Source organism: Triticum dicoccoides, chromosome 5A, assembly GCF_002162155.2.
Source record: "Triticum dicoccoides isolate Atlit2015 ecotype Zavitan chromosome 5A, WEW_v2.0, whole genome shotgun sequence".
Classification (NCBI taxonomy): domain Eukaryota; kingdom Viridiplantae; phylum Streptophyta; class Magnoliopsida; order Poales; family Poaceae; genus Triticum; species Triticum dicoccoides.
In genome coordinates this window covers 23,278,186-23,284,655 of record NC_041388.1, presented here as the reverse complement: position 1 = coordinate 23,284,655, position 6,470 = coordinate 23,278,186, and positions in this window count along the sequence as shown.

Genomic DNA, 6,470 nt, shown 5'->3' with positions numbered 1-6,470 from the left:
CGTCGTCTCCGCTCCGACCACCACCTCATCATGGTCAGGTAACCCTCCTCCCTCTACCTCTCTTCTCCTCTCTTCCTCCTCTCCTCCCTCCCGGCCATGCCCTCTTCTTCTCTCTTTTGCTAGGTTTAGGTCAAATCCCTCTCGAATTTAGGTCAAATTAGGTTCAGAAAATTATGGGAGTAGTGCCTAGCAAACATGAATAATTAGTACTCCATGTGCATTAGGTACACCTAATGTATTGGGTTTGAACCCTAACCACTTCCCTCTCCTTTTTCTTTTTTCTGCAATTTATGTTTGGTAGTAGACCATATCAGTAGCTGCAGTTCATGTTTGTCCATTTTTGGGTCCCTTTTTAAAAAAAACTTGAGGAAAATATATGAGTATATGTAGTGTTCTTTTTATGTGTTCATTTTCTATCTTTTTGAAATAGGTTCATTGTAGTTGTTGTAGTTCTAGCAGGGCTTGCTGACAGTACAGTTCATGGAAATTTGTTGTAGTAATTTGTACCCTGCGCCGTGCCTGTTTGTTGTTGCTGCTTGGTACTAAGTACTTGCCATGAGACTAGTTAGGTTGCATCTGTTTTGTGCTGAGTTGCTTGCTTGCTCTCTTGATGCAATCTTTCATCCACAGTAGCAGTAAGCAATTCGGTTAGCCGAGAGATTAGCTTCAATTCTGAAATTAAGCAATTCAACTAGCCACTGATTTTCGCCAAAATCAATCGCTGTTCAACCATCAGATTTCCCACCCATACAGTTAAAAGTTTGAAGTATGATCACATTCAGCTATGAACCACATATAGCTCACATAAAACTGTCGCTTGCTAGAACAAAATCAGTGATGTGCCTAGAAGCCCCACATAACTAAGGGTAGTCTTCCCTATGCATAAAAGTTTCAGACTAATTGCTAGTCTTCTCTTTGGTCATCCCAGGTTGCCTACTTGTAGAAATCTTGCTGACCTGCTGCTGCTGCTCTGTTCACCTCATTTCGCAGGGTCGATTGGCCATCTTGTCGTGGGTTTGTTCTTCATCCAGGCATCGTGTCTCCTTTTGTCCAGACCTACTCCTCCCTTTGTTGTGGCAAGTCTCGACCTTGGTAGTCAAAGGTAAAGAATACATGATTTTATTCCTGGATTCACTTGCTTATAGAATTCATCTAGAATCTAGGTCTGAGAACAGCAGGCTAATTCCTTTTTCTCTTGGCTCATTGGTGAAAAGATTAGTCTTATGCTAGAAAGTGTATTGATTTTTCAGTTTTGATGTTGTAAAAAATGGCATTGCTCTCTGTATGCTAGCTCAAAGTTTGGGTGGTACTGTTATGTGTGATGTTTAGCAATCCCATAATGAAAAACTGGACAGGTTAATGTCCATGTAATTTTCACCCTTTCTAGCTATGTGCCTTCTAGATATGCAGTTTATGCATGAGAAGATGAGACCTATTATTTTCTCAGTGGTAGTTATGCACATTTAATCATGGCTTTATGAGTGAATTGCAGTATAATGTCTTGAAACTCGATATCTCAAACGTTTGACTAGTTTTTCATGCTTGATGTGTTGTATCTTGAGGCTCATCTTTATTACATATCAGAACTTGCAAACAAATCTGTGAAAGACTTGTAAAGTTGCTGGGTTTTGTCTCCGACCATTGTGTCGTGATGAATTTGCAGGTACCCCGAGAGGCCCTTGAGTTTGCCGGAATGTCGATTAACTTCCGTTCCGGCAAATTTGAGTACTCCATATGTCCTATTTTCAACAAAGGTCATGCTGAAATTTTCCGTAAATTTTAGCATGACTTTGCTAAAAAAATAGGACATATGGGGTACTTGCGATTAATGTTGATTAACTTCCGTTCCGGCAAATTCGAGTACTCCATATGTCCTATCTATCTATCTATCTATCTATACCTATACTAATTTGTGACTCCCTAAAAATTATCACGTCAATTAGATTTTACGAGCCGTTAATCTGGTAGGACCAAATTATTACGGTGTAGATCGACTCACAAGAAAAAAAATATGTATCTTTTTTTGTGTTGAAAAAAATATATGTATCTCTCTGCCATGTATCAAAACTCAAGTATCTCTCTCCCACGTATATCTCTCCCATGACCCAACTCCCACAATAAAAAATGATTTATCATTACTATTTAATCAATTGGGTCAATCTACCATGGCTCAGTTTCTTACTGTTGTCCAACTACAAAAAATATTCTCACGCATCCATCTCTCTCATGTCTCTCTCATCTCTCACGTATATATCCAACAAACGCCTCTATCAAAAATCGGTCCTCTCCCAACCCCTCACGCCGTATACTCTATTTCAAAAACTGACATGACTCCTCTCCTTCATGTAGGTTTAAAAAAATATCTCTCCTAAAATCACTGCCAATTCCTTTCCTACCTCTCTATCCTAAAAAAGCTGCCCCTCAATTCCTCACGGCCGCGGTTTTCCCTACTATTCTTGCATGACCCCAAGAGCAGATCCTACACTGCTACATCGCCGGCCGGCTGGCCGGCTGCACGATCGATGCACAGGTGCGCCAGCGCAGAATTTATATGTTCAGTGTGAATGAACTAGACATGCAGATGCGTGTTGTTCGACGCCTTTGGTCGAGTAACATCGATTTTACAAGCATTATAAAGCATGAGTTGTTACATCAACTTCAGCAGGTTACTGGAGCTATGGCGTCCAGGATTTCTTTAAGCTCATTGGCCTCCATGATTGAATCTAGGGAGATTAACCCATGTGATCTTTTGTTTTGCAGAGAACTCACATAATAGTATCACGGGTGGACTCTATATGGCCTCCACAACTGAATCTAGGGACACATTTGGACTCTATATGGCCTCGACTCTCAATCTAGGATAGTCGGGAGCACACGCCAACATCTCTTTCCCAATGGACATCTTCACTTCGCCTCTCTGGCCACGCATCATGCTGCGAACCATCATGATGTTCGTCCACATGATCAGCATTGCAGCACCATCCAGTTCGTCGTGATAAATTCCCTCAGGCCAAATGAACTCTAGCTTCAATCCGACCCCTTCCTTTCCAATCTCTGAATTTCTCCAGCTTCAATTTCGACCACTTTACAAATTTAGCATCCTTTTGTAGGATCAATTCCCATGATTGGTAGATGCAGCAGAGAAGGCATATCGACATCAGTTTACTGCAGACATGGCAGTTGCGGGACTCCTCACAGTAGTCCCTCTCAACCTCCTCCCGCTAGCAAAGAAGACCCACGCCGGCTCCACATACAGGGATCCCTCTTGGGGCATGTACACTTCGAGCACGTAAAAATTCTCAAAAGTAAATGGACCACGATTGCTCAATTCTTTTGGAAAATTTCGGTAGAAGCAATATGGGTATGTGATTTTTTTCCTTGCTGTAGTCATGAGGACTTAGTTATGTTATGGAAGAGTAAAGCATAGCGTTCGAGCTTAAGATGGGGAGGATTGCTGGACATCCACTAGATTACGCACGATGTGGTAAGCATTATAGAAAAGAGTACAGGAAGTTCTTCTGATAGCATCACCTATGATTAAGCTGAGACAAATGACCTATAGTTCATATTATGTAATTTTATCTCCTCAATGTTGAATTTTACCATTCACATTCGTATTAGTACTAGCCCTTCCCCCGGCGTCCTTGATATATAGACATATACTGCTTTATGGTTCCACATAAAACCAGGGAAGCTTTCATTTTATAGTGTAACTCCTTATTACTGCCTTTCTGACGTACATCAATTCAGTTTTCAAGTCTTCATTTAGCTGAACTTGCATATACCTTCTGGAATTGGTCAGATATGGGACTGCAGTCCGCTGGTGAGAAGGATGGAATGCTATATACAAGGTGTGTAGGTAAACATATTTGTAATACCGAAAGGACTATTGACCCTTTTTTCGTTTTGTAGGCCTGCTCACAGTTATGTTGGATCTGGGTACAAAGGCCAACAATTGACAACTTTGCATTTTCTGTATTTCTGATCATAATTATATCTTTAGACTACTCATTCATTTGATGCTTCATAGTTGTGTACAATACATACAGTTGCAGGATGAGATTACTAATAATCTTATGATTTATGTAAGTTGCTCTCATTTTATACTCTATTTGATATTTTGAGATATAAAGGTAATAAATTAATTATGAGTATAAATTTTCCACGGTCTACTGTAAAGCGATTTGTTTTAGGGAACACACTATACAACAAAATTTGAAATTTCATTCTGCATATATTCTCCTATTCTGTAATTTCGCAAAAAAAGAAAAATGAATAGACACAAAACCGTGGCTGTCACACATAAACTGTATATTCGCTTTTAAACATAGCATGTGTTTTCAGTTTGACTAATATATTACGTCATATTTCCTTACATATCTGCAGGCCCGAAGGGAATGGGAGAAAATAACAACCGGGTACACATAATGGGTTATTCTCTATTTAGATGAAACAACGAAGGCTCCAACAATGCTATAGTATTACTTTTGGATAGTTTCATATTTGCATTGGCAGTGGGTCCCAATGGGTCAGCAAGACGGTTCTGAATAAACAAAAGCAAAGGATCTCAGTGCTCTACCAAGACATGATTTAATGAAGGTATAGATCAGTGATGATTACTGTGAGAAATATCTTCTATTTCATTTGCTATAATTATTCCACATGCCATGTATCACACTCTCCATTACTCTTACGGATGCAAGACTATGAACAATAAAATAGTTGGATATCTGGATTGCCACCTTCAATGCGAATCTTAATTTCATATATATTTGGTACTTCCCTTCTCCACTGCAAAATTTAGAAACTATTTGCCTGATAACGTCTTGCTAGATGCTTGAGTTAGCAAGCAGTGAACACTCAAGCTATTTTTACCATCTCTTTTCAGAATAATTTGAACATATATCTTCGTTGTCCTACTATCCTCACTTATATTGCAGAGTGTGCCTTTTTGTCTCTCATTCTAAGAGAACAAGAACAAATATGATGAGGATTCTGGCATCACATACTTCAGGTACTTCACAGGTAGTGCTTTTCCTCCTTGATTCTTCTTAGCCATGAATTTTTTTCTTCTCTTTCCATTATACATGATTCTCAATCTCACAGAGTGCAAAGATTATTTCCTGCATTCTATAAAATTGTAAAATTCTAATATGGTGAATACATGCCTCTTAATAATTATTCTTTCCAGACTTGGTATTTTGTACATATGCTGCCTTTGGACAGTGAGGACGATCTTTGCATAGTACATAAGTGTTTCATTTGAGACTCTAATTACTCCATACACATGGTAGTAAAGATGCTATATATTTTCTTAATAATAGAAATCAATGGTGTGCTTTTTTTAATAATATCCCACCGGAACCACCAATTGTTTTACAAACGATCCTTTGTAATTCGATTAAATAAGCATATTACTTCCACGACAAAACCTGAGATTTATGATTGTGTCCTAAACAATATTTTTGCTTTGTCCAGTTAATGCAGACAACGATGTGTAATTTACAACAATAGATTGTATACATGCCGATCTTAGTGAAATGGTGATGCTGATAAAGTTGCAGAAAACAATTGAACTAATCGAAGATAAATGTACCTTTTGGTCCCACTAATCATACTGCCAACAGTTACATGTTCTATATAGTAATATTTAGTATGTGTATTCACAAAATTCTTACATTCCAATTTGTTAAGAGATTTTACAAGTAATTGATGGTACTGAATGTGTAAATGTGATTAATTTAGCTAGCATGTGCATAGTAATTAATGTATTCAACCACTCCACATGCTCCTCAAACGACGCTATTTTTTCGGCCGATGTGACTAGCCATAGAGTAAATGGTTTTTTGATTCTTAATTTCTGTTCTTCATATAGTGAAAACAAAAACAATATAAATAATATCAACATGCTATCTTAAGATGTGTAGCTTTTGTGGAAATTTAGTTTATGGTCAGTCAGACGTATCCATCACTTAGTCATAGAAATATATTCCCTTTTGAATTAGTCCTGATATCTAAAACCCATTAGGTTCCCATAGTATATCTGGCCAATGTGATTGTACAAAACACATTTGATTTCCTATGGTATGAGATTCTATGTTAATATTTTGCAACTAGCCCGTGCGAATGCACGGGTTCACGACTAGTTTATCTCTAATATGCTTAGTTTTCTATAGGTTAGCTCCAAAATTACTTATGTTAGCACAAAATGATCAAGTTTACATAATAAGCTTATAGTCTTCTTCTTATTCTTCTTCTTATCCAAAATGACAAATGTTAGCTTCATTTTACCTAAGTTGGCTCTAATATGCTAACTTAGAGCTTATATGCTTAGTTTCCTATAGGTTAGCTCCAAAATTACTTATGTTAGCACAAAATGATCAAGTTTACATAATAAGCTTATAGTCTTCTTCTTATTCTTCTTCTTATCCAAAATGACATAGGTTACAAGTTGGCTCTAATATGCTAAC